Below are 20,369 nucleotides of genomic sequence, written 5' to 3'. Positions count from 1 at the left end.
AGGTGGCGACAGTCACTCATTGTCGGCCGTCGCTGTTGCAGAAGCTGGATGTTGGCGCGCCTTCTTCTCGACACGGTCACCAGGCGAAACGGGCTCTTGATGTGCGCCAGCTAATGCTTCCCGTCCGCGACACCATGTCAGAAACTATCATCGCGAGTCGAGCGCAATTACATGCTGCCAAACCCCGAAAGCGCGGCAACTCGCGGGAGCGTCACACAACACCTGCTCCACTCGCTACTCCCGCCAGACTCCCACTGCCCGCGCCCCACGCGGCAGAGTTAACACTCCCAAAGATCCTACACACTTTGATTCTTCACACGACCCATCGATGTAATCGTTCGATAGCAGTTTTCCCTAGGCAAGACCCAGCGTAAAAATACAAATAATATTTACACAACAAACCAATTATAGATCGACATAAGTGCATAAATATATATATATCCAAACAGTAAAGCAATTACAATATATAAAGAGACAGAAATGTCATATCTTGCGTTAGCAAAACAAGGAAAAAAATAATAGCACAATAGATGGAAATAGGAGGATATGCATTTCCGGCGTTACAAGCCCTTCCTGGCACGAAGTAACAATGCGGGCGCGATCGAACCGCGGTATTAACCGTCTAGACGTGGTTGAACTACAGACAACACGAGCCGTGTACCTCCTTCCTGCTGAAATGACAGGAACTGTTCGGCTATCGGACTCCCTCCCTCTAATAGGCGCTGCTCATGCAAGGTTGTTTACATCTTTGGGCAGCTTTAGTGACTTCTCTCAACAGTCAGAGGCACTGTGCCTGTGATACAATATTCACAGCAAACGTCTATTTTGAGGAGTTCTGGGAGCCGGGGTGATGCAAAACCTTTTTTGGTGTGTGTATATACGGACACTTTGAGGAAAATGTGCTCCTCAAAACAAATGCTTTCTACAGATTTGTAGATAACACATTCGTGATTTGGCTGCATGGTGAAGAAAATCTACAATAATTGTTAAAAAAAACCGTAACATCATACGAGATAACGTCGCGTTCATGACGGAGGTAGATGAAAATGGACGCTTAGAGTTTCTGGACATTCTGACAAATAAGAGTCCTGATGTCACGCTGGGACATTCCGTCTAGAAAAATAAAACACACACGGACCTGTACTTCAACGCCAATAACTGCCACTATCCAGAACAGCGCAAATATGTTCCCACCACGCTGGTACACAGAGTGTGAGTCATATGCAACAAGGAAATTCTGCCTACCAAGTTACAACATCTGCATCAGACATTTCGCGGGAACGTTTGCTCGGTGACGGAAGCAAAACAGAATCAGAATAAGAAAACATGCGCTCGAAGTGCCGTTCTTATGCAGAGCCTCCCACAGCCAAGATATCCAGGATAATAAAGAAGGACAGCATATAAGCCACTTTCCACGCAACAGTTAAAACCATGAATATTATTGGGTCGTTGATAGGGTAAATAGGGCTACGAGTATCTGGCATCTGCGGGATCAGTTGCTATGGTGGCTCGCAATATATCCGCCAGACATAGCGATGCATTTCGCAGCACTGTTCAGAAGAAGTGCGGAGCACTTGTCTCGGCGAAGCGAACAACTCTGCAGTGGTGGAGTACAACATCAGTGAAGGACACAAGTTTGTTTCTGAACAGAAGAATGCATTGTGCCATGCTTACGGTTTCTGAGATTCAGGTGTTTAAGAGGCAGTGGCAATCAGAGTATATGACAACCTGGTCAACTGGGACAGCTGATTTCAACTGAGATCGACATGGGATGTAATATGCCACGAAGATTCTGATGTGCTAGTGATGGAGACGAAGGGCGAAATACGCAGACTGCACAGGGACACGTCGCACAGACAGCCCTCCACCAAGCCAGCAACCTTCATACCACTGGCCGCAATATCTCTTCTTGAGGTACGCTATTGGCCCACCTAGTGTTCCCTTGGCAGAGGAGTCTGTGGTCCAGTTGGTTTAACAGTGCTTCAAACTGGCACTTCGCGTTAAAACGACGAGTATGAAAGTAATCGAAACGGCGCAACAGTACGACGCCACGACTTGGGTGAGAAACCGTGAAGATTTTATCAAAACAGTGTTGTGTTCAAATCACTCTTCGTGGTGATGGCAGCCTGACTAATTTGTTATGTGTTATTAAATCTGACAGTAAACCGTGTGCTACATATGTAAAAAAACGTTTCAATGAAACTGATTTAAAACTTCTTGGCAAATTTATACTCTGTTCTGGATTAGGACTCGAGCCTGAGGCCTTTGACTTGGATCCTCTTAACTACTGAGCTATCCAAGCATTACTCGGGACTTGCTTTCACAGTTCTACTTTCACCAGTACCTCATCCCCTTCCCTCCAGTCTTCGCAAAAGTCCTCAGATCTACTTTACCGGACTAGCATTTCTGGAAGAATTAGTATTTGCCTACGTATGGGAAAATGTCCCAGGTTCGAGTCCCAGTCTGACACACAGTTAGGAAGTGTTAAAGCAGCGCACCATCCGCTGCAGAGTGAAAGATCATTCTGGAAGCTGTTTTGATCGCTTGCGTAAATTCTCTGAAAGATTTCACGTATATTAACTGTTTAAAGTAAATATATTAACTGTTTAAAGTAAAATGTGTGTACCACTTGTTATTTAGGTCTGATTCACAGTACATACTATTCTTTACAACTGATAACTTCATTCACAGCAGAGTCATCTAGCTGCATAATAAAACACATTACTTTTATCAGAAGCTTTGTTATCGTTCATTTTGTACCTTTATACGGCGCTACACCTTTATCTCAAACTTTGCGCTTCAAAAAGGAAACATTACTTGTTTTTCACTTAACAATAAACTGGATTTTATATCCAACCAAGTGCTCCTGCTTGAGAATAGAAACGAAGTTCGTGTACATTGGCAAGTGACACGTATTTGTTCACTGTGCAACAAGAATTCCCGCGTAAATAACTGTCACTGATTCCTTATGAAGCAACTGTTAACAGAATTTCTCAGTGTTGCATGAAGCTGCTGGTAACACATAGTGTGTGATTCGCGGTAGTTATTGATTGATATTGCTTTAAGTAATGGATGGCACTCCAAGTAAACCCTGTGACAATTTTCAAAAGAAAAGGCGAAATTAATTTCAGTGGTTCTATGATACAAACAACACGTAAGTGAGCCAGGGGCGATCTAACGGTCAAAAGACACAAACAGCCACATGGGGCGCCAAGCAGAGAGGGGTGTCCAAGTGCCAAATATCTACAAAGGGTGTATCATAACACAGTCTACCAAAAAATAAGATCTTTTTGAAATCCAATAACTTATTTTACAAGTTGAAAATGTATTGTAAACATAACACAATTTCATTTTAATATATCTCATCAGAATTCTTAAAAATTACATTTAACACAAATTAATACAAACGTTTACAACATCCTTTAAAGTTTCAATTCTGCACTTCGTATGAGCTTGGAGAAAATACAATATACTAAACATAAGTTAAGTAGCTACATGTTTTATTGCATTATTTTCATAGAAGAGAAAGTATTTTGTTTAGTGCACAAATATAATGCACACACTAACTTAAAACTTATTGTAACACATAAAATTCCAAAAACCTCCAAATTCCATCCTTTTATTCACTTACATGAACAAGTTAATTGAATGAAAACCTTCTGTGCCACATGTCCTTTTGTGTTATGTAGGACTATCACATTGCAGCAACCAACAGTAGTAGCCCACCATGGATGTACTCCGTTGGCTCTGATTAACTCCTTTCCATTTCTTTAATATCTTGGTGAAATCTCTCAGCCTGTCCTTCAGTAAATGTCTGACGTTTTCTAGAAACTCATCCATATGTGAGTGAAGGAAGTATACCCATTCAGACTCTTGTTCCATTCTAAGGCTTTATATTTTTCCAGGATGTTTTTCAAGTCTTCCACAAAGTTTGAATCCTCCTTACTTCCCAAGAATTTCTGAACCACCTCTCTGAGACCAATTGAATCTTCCATTTCTTGGAGAGTTATACATTCTTTTATCTTCACTTGCTTCTCTTGTCAATGGCCTTACAAACAGCCACTTTGAGTTTTGTTCAGAGAGTGCAGGAAACTAAGCAATTGCCATTTGTATTTTGTAAACTGCTTCATTACTCCCAGTTTAATATGCAATAGCGGTAGCAGAATTTTCTGAGGATGTACTAAGCTTTTCCTGATACTTTTCTTGATTCCTAGAATTAGTGTAGCTCTTCGACGCCATTCTCGTGTTGTCCAATGGTTCTCTCCATCTCGGCAGTCTCAGTAACAAATGGGCACTTAATTATTCAGGAATTCAGTATGAATTGAAAATGAAATGTACAACGTAAAAAATGGAGTCACTGATTGCATGAACAGAAATATTACAACCAAGCTCGCTGTATGCTCTTGAACTATAAACTCGTAAAACTTTTTAGCCAAAACGTTACAGCCATCTACTTGATCAACATAAACTGTTAAGTCCACTAAAAAGACTGATAGCTCGATTCGTGCTGTGATGTGGCGAATCGCCAAAGCTGCAGAAACGGGAGATGTTTGGTAGCAACGCATATTTACAGCTTCCTTGAGAACGAGTGCAGGAAACTTTGATGCCAGAAGAAAGAAAGTTTTTGATGGATGCATACTGTGTGCATGGATGCTGGCCCTGGTGACCACAAAAGAGAAACATTGTTCTTGAACGAGATGCCAAGTTTGATCAAGGTCGTTTGTAATAATATGGACTGGTTCTTAGGCAAGGAAGGTAGAAATGATGGGATTGTCACTGATGCTGGAAAAGTCAGTTACTATGTTGTTGTCGTGGTCTTCAGTCCAGAGACTGGTTTGATGCAGCTCTCCATGTTACCCTATCCTGCGCGAGCCTTTTCATCTCAGAGTAACTACTGCAACCTACATCCTTCTGAATCTGATTAGCGTACTCATCTCTTGGTCTTTCTCTATGATTTTTACCCTCCACACTTGCCTCCAGTACTGAACTGGCGATCCCTTGATGCCTCAGAACATGTCCTACCAACGGGTTCCTTCTTCTAGTCAAGTTGTGCCACAATTCCTCTTCTCCCCTTTTCTATTCGGTACCTGCTCATTAGTTACGTGATCTACCCATCTAATCTTCAGTATTCTTCTGTAGCACCATTTTCCAAAAGCTTCAACTCTCTTCTTGTCTAAAATCTTTATCGACCACGTTTCACTTCCATACATAGGTACCCTCCACACAAATACTTTCAGAAAATGCTTCCTTACACTTAAATCTTTACTTGATGTCAACAAATTTCTCCTCTTCAGAAACGATTCCCTTACCATCGCCAGTCTACATTTTATATTGAATCCTTTTTTCGCCATTGCCAGTCTACATTTTATATCCTCTCTACTTCGTGCATCATCAGTTATTTTGCTCCCCAAATAGCAAAACTCCTTTACTACCTCAAGCGTCTCATTTCCTAATCTAATTCCCGCAGCATCAGCCTATTTGATTCGACTACATTGCATTATCCTCGTTTTACTTTTGTTGATGTTCATCTTACGTCCTCCTTTCAAGGCCCTGTCCATTTCGTTCAGTTGCTCTTCCAGGTCCTTTGCTGTCTCTGACAGAATTACAATGCCATCAGCAAACCTCACGGTTTTTCTTTTTTCTTCCCGTATTTTAATTCCTACACCAAATCTTTCTTTTATTTCCTTCACTGTTTGTTCAATATACAGATCGAATAACATAGGGTTCTCAACCATTGTTTGCCTTTCATGCCCCTCTATTCTTATAACTGCCATCTGGTTTCTGTACAAACTGTAAATAGCCTTTCGCTCCCTGTATTTTACCCCTGCCGCATTCAGAATTTGAAAGAGAGTGTTCCAGTCAACACTGTCAAAAGCTTTCTCTAAGTGCCGCGCGGGAGAGCCACGCGGTCTAGAGGATCTTGTCACGGTCCGCGTGGCTCTCCCCGTCGGAGGTTCGAGTCCTCCCTCGGGCATGTGTGTGTGTGTGTGTGTGTGTGTGTTGTCCATAGCTTAAGTTAGTTTAAGTTAGAGTAAGTAGTATGTAAGCTTAGGGACCGATGACCTAAGTAGTTTGGTCCCATAAGATCTTACCACAAATTTACAAATTTATTTTTCTCTAAGTCTACAAGTGATAGGTTTGCCTTTCCTTAACCTATCTTCTAAATCGTAGGGTCAGTATTGCCTCTCGTGTTCTTGCATTTCTACGGAATCCAAACTGATCTTCCCCAAGGTCGGCCTCTACCAGTTTTTGCATTCATATTTAAAGAATTTGTTTTAGTGTTTTGCAACCGTGACTTATTAAACAGATAGTTCGGTAATTTCCAGGTCTCTGAGCACCTGATTTCCTTGGAATTGGAACTATTATGTTCTTCTTGAAGTCTGAGGGTATTTCGCCTGTCTCATACATCTTACTTGCCAGACGAAAGAGATGAATTTATGTTAGGTGTATGGATGGATTTATGTTAAATGACAATGAAGCAGAAAAAGTCAGATTTCCTGAAGTCCCCAGAATTGTGTGAGAATGATGACGTCCGGTATGGACGGAAGTCTACGGATTACTAGCACAACATCCAAAAATGAGTGCCGAGGATGTTCCTGGGACATTCAGTAATTTTTATAATATATGAAACGGGTTACACTCAATATAAGAAGTAGTCTCTGTCACAAATGAAAACAATACCTGGAACGAAATACCAGAGAGCGAGAACATTATTGACATTAAATGCGCTTTTATGTTGAAAAGTAATGATTCTAGTAATATTTGTTGTTATGAAGCTAGACAAGTTGTGTTTATTCAAAAGAAAGGATCTGACACTTATGAAACACTGTGCTACTGTGGCGTGGTTGACGACTATGAGAATGTAAGCTGCTATACTGATCACACAAAAAGACAACTTTCTCGTTGTGAGATTACCAAAGTTCCCTATGGAGTTGGCATGGTAGATCGAGGACCAAACTAATACCCAGCGGGAGCCCACAAGATGGCGAGATCGCCTGGACCTCGGACAACGAGTGATCTTCGAATCCGGCCGCTGCAGATCACAACACTTACACACTGAGTCTATTCACGAAACGCGTATCAGGGCCTTGTAAGAAAATACAAGTGCAAAGTTGGATAATAATATAGGAAGAAAGGATGGGGAATTTTAAACTTCGTTGAATACAGATACCAAAATTTACTGGATAAAAGGTGTCATTTTTATATGGTTAATAATTATTTCTCAAATGTTTTACTTCACTTCTTGTGTACAAGTTTATGAGATCAATATTCACATTTAGCAAATGATGTTTAGATTATGCTCACTTTTTGTAAATTTTGCTGAGACGACAGGAAACTTGATGTTCACTCATCACACAAAAAGACAACTTTCTCGTTGTGAGATTACCAAAGTTCAGTAGGGGCCTTTGCGATAGAAGTGACACAACTTTCTACTGACACGTATTACGATATACCGTTAGGGTTTTTTATGAATTTATGCAAGGTTAAGTGTAAATATTTGCACACTTTTGGGTGTTGTGTAAAATTTTGTGAGTTCATACTTTTGTGTTTCATGTGATGAATTTTACTTACATATGTTACCATCATATACTGATGGAAAAGGAAACCGCAACATCAAAAAACAGATGATGTAGAGTAAAGAAATTTCGGGAATATATTTGTCTGGCTAACATATTTAAGTGATTAACTTTGAAAGATCACAGGTTCATGTAAGCGCGAGATAAGCGATTATAAATTTGAAATGCTGGTACATTAATAACAGGTGTAACTGCCAGAACGTTGAATGCAACCATGAAAATGTGCATGCATTGTATTGTGCAGGTGCCGGATGTCATTTTGTGGGATGGAGTCCCATGCCTGTTTCTCCTGGTCCCTGAATACAGTGCAATTAATGCTGCTTGTGGACAACGCTGGAGTTGCCATCCGACGATGTCCCATATGTGTTCGACTGGAGAAAGAATTGGTGATCTAGAGGCCAAGGAAACATCTCTTCACTCTGTTGAGAATTTTGTGTTACAACAGGGGTATGTGTGCGAGCACTATCCTGTTGTAAAACAGCCCCTCGAGTGGTGTCCATAAGAGGCAGCACAATAAATCGGATCACGAGATTGACGCACAAGTTTGTGTCAGGGTGCGTGGGACAAGCACAATCGAAATCGTATCCCACACCATAGCTGCAGGTGTAGGTCTAGTGTGTCTAGCTTGCAGACAGATTGAATGCAGGCGCTCAACCTGGCATCCTAACCAACACACGGCCATCGCTGGCACCGAGGCAAATCCTGATTTCATTAGAAAAGGCAGCAGACCTCCACCCAGACCCCCAGTGAACTCTTGCTTGACACCACTGAATTCGCAAATGGCGGTGGTTTGGGATCAGTGGAATGGACGCTAGACGTCGTCTGTCTCGGAACTGTTCAAGTAACCGAATTGAATAGTTCGTTGTGTCAATGTGGTACCAACTGCAGTTGAAATTGCTGCCGCAGATGCAGTATGATGAGCCAGAGCCATACGCCGAACATGATGGTCTTACCTGTCGATAGTGCCACGTGGATGTCTGGAGCCCGGACTTCTTGAGACCGTACCCTCCAGTGACCACCGCTGCCGGCAACCTTGAACCGTAGCTGCATTCCTGCCTTTCTGCAAACATTGCAGAAGGAACATTCAAATTCTCGTAGCCCCGTTACACGACCTCAATTCAACTCTGTGAGGTGTTGATAGCAGCGTCTTTGTCACCTTAAGGACATTCTTGAGTAATGGCAACTCACCATGTCCAATCTGAGAAGTATGTAACGGTCACGATCGTTACAGCGTTTACTTGCACGCCGGATTTGTATCCTCATAGTGGGACTACTAGCGCCACTCTTATGCAAATGGCACAAAATTTGAATATATATCGACCTTCATATTTAGAAATAGGCTATCAGTTATCGTTTATGTCGCACAAACTCCTGTTTGGTGTTGCGATTATTTCCCGTCAGTGTATGGTATAGGCAACATACTTTCATTTTTTTCTTGCTTTTACTGTCATACCTTGATGCAATAATCACTTACAATAATTTTATATTTTGCCATGCTTCAAGCCCTTCTGGCTATAGTGTTTATATTTTAGTTCCATTAGACCTCTTATGGATGGAACTAAATGATTGGATGCATACAAATGAGAAATGTAGCACCTTTTTGCTCATTTTTTTAATTATGAGCATTGCTTTACCATGCTTTGTTACACGCACTGTTATGCAGATTTACTGACGTTTTTCAGAAATTATTTTCAACTTTTTGATATTGTCTTAATATTTTCAGGGAGGCAGACGCGGTCACCGACGGAAGAGACACACCCCACACCACACATTCCGGGACATGAAAGCTATCGCACTTCAGAACAGTTTTCAGTGTTGTTTTACAAGAGTAGAGGGGACACTTGATCAGATCAAGGGGTGAAGTGGATGGTTGGATATCTCTACGGGTTTGGGAGGCGCTAATGTGAAATGACTATACACGGTTTGCTAAGGGAAAGAATGTTTGCTGGGAAAGCTTTTTAGCATTTGCGTGTACTCTTCTGCCGACTGTAGTATGGGAAAGTTCGCATTGAAGTGGAAGGATATTTGTAGCAGAGGATGAGGAGATGGAGGAAGTGAGAAACGGACAGAACACGAGATCTATTCTTAAATATCGATATGGAGTTCATCCAGTTAAAGAGTTCCACCGACAATGAAGTCCGCATATGGCAGCCCAACCATGAAAATTATGCGTGCCAAAAAAGAACATTTGTCAATGATGGTGAGCAACGATATCATTGACTGGAGAAGAACATGAGGCACCCAAGCGAGTGTCTGACCATGCCCAGTGGCACAGCTCCGGTGGCCGCAAAGCAGCCGCTTTGGGGGATACTTGGAGTGACGGGAAAGAAGAAGTTTACGACCGAGACCACACTGCCCGCCGCATACGCGCCATCGAAGACGTGGCAGCACACTTCTCCACTGCTTTCGCCTCTGCCCCTTAACCGTACGCTCTAGTACCACCCTCTCTGATGTTATTCCTTCGACAAACAACGCAGCATAAAATATCCTTTAATTAATTTTGAAGTTTATAATTTACTTTCGTTATAGCTTTGACTTTTTTGTGCTACTGACCATAATTTTCTGTTGTCTTTTCGTATCTCAGATTTCTTTCTTTTCGTCGGTATGGCTCACCAGGAAAATAGTTCATCAATGGTTCTCCTTCATGGTGTTGAAACAAAGTTAAAGGTGAAATAGATTGTTTTTTGTTCCAACGTAGATTACGCTAAGTCTTCGCACACAACAGTCTACTATGTGCCAAGATTACTGAACGAACATTGAAATTGATATTTTATATTCATTTATTTTAAACAAATGCATATTTTACATTATACCCTGCTTTGTTAGGTTTTACACACTTCTGTCTCTAACATAAGTCATAAAAAACTGGTAACTAACACTATACACGATAACTACTGTATACATAACACGTCCAAGCGATAACAACGGCTGAAAACCACAACCTTCGTCCCCGAACTGCTAAAGCTGCTCACAGCATAAATGTTAGAACAACGCATCTATAATCACAAGCCAGAGAAGTTTCCTTTTTTCCACTGTCTTTGAGGTCGAACTAGTTAATCAAATTCTCGAGAGTCAATATACATAAACACGTACCATGTGAGTATAGTCTGCTCACAGTGGTATGCTTAAAGAGACTTCCCGTTTTTATTTGCTTCAAGCCTTTATTGGTATCAATTTACATAGTACATTCTCATATCTGCTAGGAGAGATAGCCGAAAAGTTTTCTCTAATTCAGCATATTGTTTCACGGTTCTATTACCATTTACTTGAGACTGTCGACTTTTCTTTGATGCAGCCTCGTTCCAATTTATTTTTCTGTCCTCTCCTGAAACCTGAAACATCGTTTGAGTAAGCAACTTTGTTTAATAAATCTTCTTTTCAACTGTTGTTGTTTTTGTTTTAGTCATAAATCTAATTACTCAGCTGGTACAGATCCCCACCCGAGACTATTCTGAGTAAGTCGTTTCATTCCTGTATAACTAGCACACCATACATCCATTTTAATATGCTTACTGCAACCCGGCCTTGATCTTCCTTTATAAATTTTTACTCCCCTCCTCACACTTCCCTCCATTACCTCGATGTTTCCGGATGAGTCTTATAAAACTGTCATTTCAGTTTGCTAAATTGTACCATACAACTGTTTGATCTATAATTTGATTAAGTAACTCTTTATTACTAATTTGATCTAGCCAACTAAACACGATTCATCCATAACATCAGATCTGAAAAGCATCTACTATCTTCTTGTCTGTTTCGTTCATCATCCATGTTGCACCTCCAAATCTAAGTGCTCTCGTAATAATACTTTCATACATGACTTCCCAACACTTAAATGTGTATTACATGCTAACGGATTTGTTTTTCCAGGAAACGTTTTCCTGCTATTGCCATATGACAACGTGTATCCTCTTTAATTCTCCCATGTTCCGTGACACTATTACCCAAAGAGAAAAACTTGTCCCATTCTTTTCAATGAATCATTCACTAATCAAATTCTCTCATCGTAATCTGATTTAATTTAGTTGCACTCCATCACTCTCTCTTTATGTTCATATTAGCTGTTACATGCCGATGTACTCGTATGTAAGTAGTTTTATATGATGAGTGACGGTGAGCAAACAAGCCAGTAATTTATATGTACTTGGGTACATGGTGGTCTACATACGCTGATCAGCCGAATCATTATAAACACTATGTAAAAGCCGGTATGTCTACTTTTGGCACGGATAACAGCGGCAACGAGTCGAGGCATGGAACCAATGGGGTCTTAGTAGATCGCTGTAGGGAGCTGACTCCACATCTGCTCACACAAGTCACCTAATCCCCCTAAAAGCCGGGGAGGGGGGATGAGCTCTGATGCTGTGTTCGGTGATACCACAGATGTGTTTGATTGGATTCAGATCTGACGAGTGAGGACAAGCACATCAACTGGAACTAGCCACTGCGTTTCTCGAATCACTCGATCACATGCCTGGCCTCGTGACATGGCGCATTATCCTGATGAAAAATGCCACTGCCATCGGGAAACATGATCGTCATGAAGGAGTGTATGTGATCTGCAACCAGTGTACGATACGCCTTGTCCGTCATGGTGCCTTGCACGAGCTCAACTGGACCCAAGGATGCTCGTGTGTATGTTCCCCAGAGCATAATGGAGCAGCTGCCAGCTTTGTCTCTCTTCTGCAGTACAGGTGTGAAGGAGCTATTCTTTGGAAGATGACCGATTCGTGTCCTCCCATCGGCATACTGAAGAGGGTATTGGGATTTATCAGACCATCCAACGCTCTGCTGCTGTGCAAACACCCAGAGCTGACGGTCATGTTCCCATTTCATTCATAGTTGCCGATGTCATGATGTTACCATTTCTACATGCTCGCGACGACGGTTGAGGAGGCTCATTGTTAGGAGTGTTCTGTGCATTGTGTGTTCAGGCACACCCAGAATGAAAGTGTGATGTTAGGTCTGCCACAGTTAGCCACCTAATCTGTTTTACCATTCAGCCCAGCCTACGACGTCCAACATCTGTAATGAGGGGTGTCTGCCCAACCCCACGACGTCTGGACGTAGTTTCGGTTTCGCCACCCGTTGAAGACGCTACCCACAGCACTCCTCAAACAACCAACATATCGTGCAGTTTCCGAAATGCTCGTGTCGAGCCCCCAGGCCAACACAATCTGCACTTGGACAAAGTCAGGTAGGTCGTGCGCCTTCCCCATTCTACTCATAGACACCATGCTCACCGATAACAAATTCGGTGTGCGTGTGTCTCACTAGCAGTCATTCCTCGCTAGGAGAAACTGCTGTCGCCTGGACGGGTTAATATCGACAGTGGGTCGGTTGTCATAATGTTCCGAGTGATCAATGAATGTATGTGTGTCTGTATACATGTATGTAACGTCACTGTATAGGTACATGATGAACATGTTCCTACTATTTTTACTCGTTGAATTTAGATACTTTTAGAATTTTACATTGTCAGTTTCCTTTAGGGTCATTCCATATCAAATCACCTAATAAAAAATAAATTTTACACCCACCTCCATAGATTTTCATGAAATTTGGCTCAAATAGTTCTAATACCATCCTGACAACACCTGCAAATTTTTTTTGCTGTATCTCTTATAGTTTTTTTATAAATTTTTAAAGTGTTTGTGTTTTGCGTTTTCCGAACCTTCGGAAATGGTACATTTAATTTGTATTCAAAACTTTAAAATTGCTTATCTTAAAAACTCTTTTAGATAACATCATGAATTTTTGCAGCAAGTTTATTTGTTATACATATTTGAAGATAAAAATGATACTATTAAAATATATTAATATTTTCTATAAAAAAATATATATGTATTATTTCTTTTTTTTTACGGATGTTTTGTTTTATAAGAATTGCAATATCTAGAGTGTCAGACCTGATAGAATGCTCAAATTTGTTTTAATTTACTCTTAAACATATAGGCTACTTGATAAAGCAAAAATAATGATGGCTTTTTAACATGTTTATTAATTATAGTAGATTACATTAGAATTATGTACAAAGATAGTGTACTTACAACACTTATGTATAACCCAACTGATTGCTTGAAACATTGAATTTTTTGAGTAATTTGTCTTTTTAATAAACATTAATGCTGATTCAAACTGTTTTTCCACTTCATCCAAGAGCTTTCAGTTCTTCTGATACAGTCTTTTTTGAAGTAATACATTCTTCCAGTGTCGCTTGATTGAGGTGCATCTACTATACAGACTGTGCTCCAAAGGCACTATGCAAGAATCTTCTCTTTCAGGCCAATAAAATGATGCAGGATGTAGAAATAGAATTTCTGCATCTTCTTCATCATTGAATATTGTTTTTACCAGTCCAAAGTACCAGTTACCATCGTAATTTGCAGCCACATAGCTATTTATGGATGGTTCAACACGAACCCAATCAGAAGAAGAATGGAAAGAAAAGACTAAGGAGGGTTTTACACTATCTGTGGTCCTTCTAATTTCAAGGTTGTTTGTTGGAAGTGGTTTGAAGTTATGAAAACTTCTTGTTCCAGGAATGGTTCGGGTTGCTGAAAAACGTTTTTCTAGTTTTAACCGTAGCAAATCAGATTCTTTTTTGTCAATAAAGTGAAAATGAATGTTTTCAATATTTTTTTCACAAAAGTTGTACACATCGATTGCTGTCATTATTTGTTCTTCATCTGAAATCTGTAGACTGGCTTTCCTTAAAATTCTTTTAATAGTTCCTCCTAGGCCATCACAAATTGACTTCCCATGCCTTGTTGCAAAAAAAGAGTGTTGGGCCTTCAAATTAAAGTTTCTCAAGTGTTCAGTGAAATTTTTAAAACTGTTTCTATTTTTGTACTGCCCAGCACAACCATCTGTACAGTAGTGAACTGAGTCAATGTCAGTATGATGTAATGACAGCCACTTTGTAATTTCTTTTTGTACAAAGTTAACAAAACCAGTGTCATGTTCTTGGTCATCACTAATAAAACAGTGGTTGGAAACAAAAACATTGTTTTCCTCATTTCTTAGAAAAACTCCAACTGGGTGTAGAGTACAACCACCTCTATTCCAGTGGTAACTTTGGATCTCATTTTGTATAACAAAGGAATAATTTTCACTGAAATCCATCACAATAATTGCTGTTTTGGGTGGTGGGTCTTCTTTCAAACTTTTAAAGGCTGCTGATTGGGATTTTGCTATAAACGAGTGTGGGGTGAGCTTTTCCAATGACCTAACCAATAAAGAAATATAGTCTTCAACACTGAAAGACTGTTTGATCATTTCTGCCCTGTCTGTGTTAACCCACTGACTGATTACAATTTCTTCTTCTAAATCATAATCTTCACTTAGTTTTTCAGTTAAGTACTCAGTTAGTGCAGTATTTGCAGGACAGCTGTCGCAATGATGTAGCATGCAGTTTTGGTTTTCCGTGTTGCACACAAGCATCTTAATTAGGTCTTTATAAGATTCTTCAATTTTCACAGCATCCAGTAATAGTTTAACATTCTGGTGGATACTGCATACACATACAGTGTGTGCGCCTGCAGCACCAGCAAGGATACACCATTTAGGTCTCAAGAAACAAAATTTTGAAAATCCTACTTCTACCTCAGGATCCTCCCATTTGAAAGAATAACAGAGTTCTCTCAAGTTACACAAAATGAGTCTTTTTTGCATGTACACATTTTTTTGAACACTTACTTTGTCTTTTGTTCCAAGTAGCACCCTAGAACTTTCATCCTTTTCATAAAAATCTGTTACAAGTCTTACTGTATTTTCAGAAAGAGTTTTACCTTTTTTTGGACCAGGAGTTTCCAAAATACCCTTTTCAGATTTTAGCTTTCTAGCTTGTCGCACCATGTACTCACTAACATTAAATTCTTTCATCACTTTATTTCGACTCCATGAATCTGGAGCCAAGGTCAGAATCTGGATTTTTCTAGACCTCCCAACACATGAAATCTTCTCTTTCATAAGAGAAATCATTACATCAAAATCCTTTGCTTTCTCAATCACACTTGTATCCTCTTCATCATCATCAGAACTTGGCGCATCATATTTTAATGCTTTTGAAACCACCTTTTTTGCAGTCTTTTCAATACTGCTAACCTTCCTTTTAAAATAAGACCCTTTACTCTGTGCTGACACGCCATGAAGCTTTATCGCTGTTAAAACTAAATTATCAAGAGCAATGTTTGTACGACGGATTCATTTCTGGATTCCAATGATTCTAATTCAACCATGACTACATCATCTGTTTCACTTTCATTGACTTCAACTTTTAATTTTTCCTCACAAAAGTTACGGCATGTTGAGCAAAGTTTTTGTCCAGGTTTTATGCTAATATTTTTTGTCAGTAATTGTTTAGAAAGATCCAAGCCTACACTTCTCAACGATTTTTTGATGGGCTTTTTGTGTTTTTTTAGTGGGTCTACACATATTGTTTGATACTTTTCAAAAACATTTAAAAAGTAGTAGCTGTGGTATGAAAATATATTCATAAATTCACACAGATTAATTCCAGATAGTAAGTGGATCAAATCTTTTTCTTCCTCACTCAATTCAGATACCGGATTTAACTTTTTTGAAGGTGTGTAGGTTTTTGGAAATAGTTAGATATTTTAAATAACCCTATGCTACAGGTTTGAATATCTGACATACTGATTTCACTTTTTGATTACTGTTCTGGTTACTTTTATAGGATACTGGGAAAGAATCTCTGTAAACTAAGTAACAGTACTTACTGAAAGTTCGAATAAACATAATAAAATACTATCCAAGCACTATTTAACATTGTAAAAATTTTTTACATCAAAACACAGGAGTAAAAAAACAAAATCCAAGCGTATATTGCTACTCCAAGAAGACAAAAACTTATTTTCAGTGTCTAAGTCACTTGGTACTTTTTATTTTTAAAATATAATTAATATTATTTCAAAAATTGGAATATTTACAGGATAATTTGGTTCATGAATTATTGGTGCACCAAATTCTGCATTAGGCTTGAATGAGGCAATAATATTAGTTTCTCTGTGAAAATGATCAGTATGCTTTACAAACATTCCATCAGCAAGATTAAAATTTATATTGATTAATTCAAATGAAATAATTTTAGGAACAGCTTTAGCTACAGCTCTTTCTTTAGCTTCAACAATTCGGCTACTAAATCCAACCACACTTCCAATGCTGCCTTTTATGTCCATATACAATTTTACATCACTTTCAATAACACTTCTGTTTAAAATTTCATCTGCTTTAATGTGAATATTTGGCTTCTTCGAATGAATAAATTTTTCAAACTATATTGACCTACAGGAATTTCTATCCTTTGTCCATCACAGTAAATATTATTATTTCTAGATATAATATTCGGAGTTAGGAAAGTTGAATAGAAACCAACTAATAAAACACTACAAAAGCTGTCTCGTATAAGTACAGTTAATCTTTTTTCGAGAACATGTGACTTACCACTTAGTTGAAATAGGCGACTGCCAAAGCTGTCTTTAGACTGTATACATTTACTCATTTACTATTAAAATTTTTTATTAATAAATGAGCAAAACTGATTGGGAACCAAAAATAAGACTCCCAGAAAAGAACTCGAAAAACAAACATGGTAAACGTTTAGCAAATTCTATTAGATGTGCAATAATTGGACCAAGTGGACATGGAAAAACAGCATTAATGATTGATAATTATATTTTAGCTCCCAGATGGCTAAATTGGAATAAAATTTATCATTTGTATGTTTACTGAAAAAGCTTAGATCAACCCAAATATCAAGAATATAAAAAACAGTGGAAAAAAATGAAGATGAAATTAATGAAAAAATTGTTAGTTTTATTGAAAATAACGAAGAAATCATTCCATTAGATGAATGTGAAGAAAATTCAGTTACTGTATTTGCTGACTTCATTCTCAAAAACCAAGATATTGTTAGAGAATATTTCACTAAAGGAATAGATTGCTTTTACTTAGCTCAAACTTACTGAAAGATACAAAAACAACTAGTGAGGTACAACTAAATTTTTTTTAAATATCTTTAGACAAGATGACACAAATTGAAATCATATTTACCATGAATTTGTTGGAGGAGATTTAAAGTTTGATAATTTTAAAGAAATGTGTAGCAAATATTGGAATGATCAGTTTGGATTTTTCACAATAGCCATGAGTAGAAAATCAAATGGTGGACAATTCAGAAATAAAATACAAAATTTCATAACAACATAAACTTAAAAATAATGTAATTAATGTTTTTTTATTCTTAATCAATATTTGCAAAATATGATCCAGAAACCGTTAAAAAAGCTAGACAGAACAGGAGAGTAAATGAACAGTTAAAAGAAGAATTTTAAAAACGGAAAAAACAACCAAGAACAGAGTACAAAAAATTTAAAAAAGAAGGTTAACCAGTTATCGATGCCATTGAACAAGTCAAACATGGAATTGAAGGAATAGCTGACAATGTTCTGAAACCAATTGAAGAAAACAGAGAAGTTGAAAAACAAAAAATGCCATATCGTTATCATATAGAAGAATTTGAAGATTTATCACCAATTAAACCATTAAAAGATTGATGTGATGATATTCCAGGAGAGCTTCTGTAAAGTTTGGAAGGTAGGAGACGGGGTACTGGCAGAAGTAAAGTTGTGAGTACCGGGCATAAGTCATGCTTCGGTAGCTCAGTTGGTAGAGCACTTGCCCGCGAAAGGCAAAGGTCCCGAGTTCGAGTCTCGGTCGGGCACACAGTTTTAATCTGCCAGGAAGTTTCAAAAATTATCATAATGAAAAAGTGGTAATAATGCAAATGTTGACAAATAAATTCAGTGATTTCGTAATCAACAATCCAAAAGGCATTCCATATTTAATTAGAATTTTGAATAATCTTCCTCATACGTTTTCGAAGAGTGAAAAACATGGTAAAGGGTTAGTCAATTGTGTTTCAAATGATGTACCAATGCCAGAAATACATCTACTAGGATTTAATTACTGTGGGCCATTTACTAAGCTTGAAGAAAGACTAGCACGTGGTGATCCAGGAATAAATCCATTAGATGAAGCTTGTAAACAGCATGATATTGCTTATCATGATCATAAAGACTTAGAAAAAATACATTAAGCAGATAAACAATTTCAATTAGCTGCAAAAAGAGAATGCATGCAAGTGATGCTCCATTAGGAGAAAAAGTTGCAGCAACAGCAGTTAGAGGAATAATGTACAGAAAACGAAAATTAGAAATGGGATGCAGTCTGGAGACTGCTTCAGCTGGCACTGGCTTAGGAGTGGATGACAATGGATGGGGAGCATAAAAATATTAATCTTTATTAAATTTTTAATCTATATAAATGAATAACTTTATTATTGATTATACTTTGCTACCTAGTGGCAAAACTAAAACAAAATCAATTAAATTAAAGCTGAATAATGAACAACTGAATGCAATTGAACCATTTTTAACAGATGTTCAAAAGAGAAAAAAAGAAAAGAAAACTGGTTGAAATTTATTTGTTACATTAGCTATTCCTGCTGTGAAAAAATTTCTTGAATATCTAACAAAAAAGAAGGAAGGTAAGGGACTAAGAAAACATGAAGGAGTAGTTCTTCCATTACTATTAGCTGCATTAAAATATTTTGCAACAATTGGTTCACTTGCTGGAGGATCTGCAGCAATTGCAAATACAGTCATAAACAAGAAAAAAGCCGACAAAGTACTACAAGAACAGAAAAGACATAAGCAATGTAGAAAAAAAACAGGAACTGCATTGAAGAAAGTAAAAAAATTCCAAAAAGTAATTTACAAATATCCTAATGCATTAAGTAACTTCGATATAGAAAAAGTAGCTAAACAATTGAAAATTAAACGCTTTCGTAGTGTATATCTGATTGATGAATTAGCAAATCATCCAAAAGAATATGAATGTGGAATAGTTAATTTAGATAGGTCTGATCATATTGATACTCATTGGATCTGTTATTATAAAGCTAAGAATTTAAAATTTGTTTTTGATTCAATTGGTGGTAATACACCAAAACAGCTAGTTAACTATTTAGGAAGTAATGAACTATACTGCAATACATAAAGAATACAAAATTTTGATGTAGTAATACGTGGCCATTTTGTTTAAAATTTTATGTGAGAATTATAAGTTAAATGAAATTTTGGATTCAATAAATGGACATTTTTTGAAATAAAACACGTCAAACTGAAGGGCTTAGCGCACCTGCATTCGATCTAGAAAAAATTGAAAATATGTTTAAGCAATTTCGATCATTAATAGACCCAAAGGTAGCCAATGTTATGAAACATTTTCAGAAAGAATTTAATGCTATTTTTAAAGTAACTAGAGGTTATATTGGCTTGCAAATGTAAATGATCCAATTGATGCAAAGGATGCAGTGAACAAACATTATTTCGATAATGAGTTAGCTGACTTTATTCAGCATCAATCAGATGTTGTTACAAAACCTTAATATGCAAGCATTCTAACACAGTTCAATAATTATTTTACCAAAAGAGTAGTAGAAAAAGGTTTTTCGGATTATTTCTCAAAAACCGATTTAACTCCATACTTAGAAGAGTTAAGTAATCTTAAAGATTACTTGATGAATGCTGCTGCCTCCATCCTCCCTAATGAAAGGCCAGTCAGTTTAAAACAGTGGTACCTCATTCAGTTTATCCCCAATATGCAATACCATTTTACAAAGGGGTTACTTAATATGTAAAATACTAGTGCTTCATTGTTCATTTATTTGTCACGCCAAGTCACTGGGTACGCTTCACAGATTATAGA

This window comes from Schistocerca americana, chromosome 6 (genome assembly GCF_021461395.2).
Source record: "Schistocerca americana isolate TAMUIC-IGC-003095 chromosome 6, iqSchAmer2.1, whole genome shotgun sequence".
Lineage (NCBI taxonomy): Eukaryota > Metazoa > Arthropoda > Insecta > Orthoptera > Acrididae > Schistocerca > Schistocerca americana.
This window is presented reverse-complemented; position numbering follows the sequence as displayed.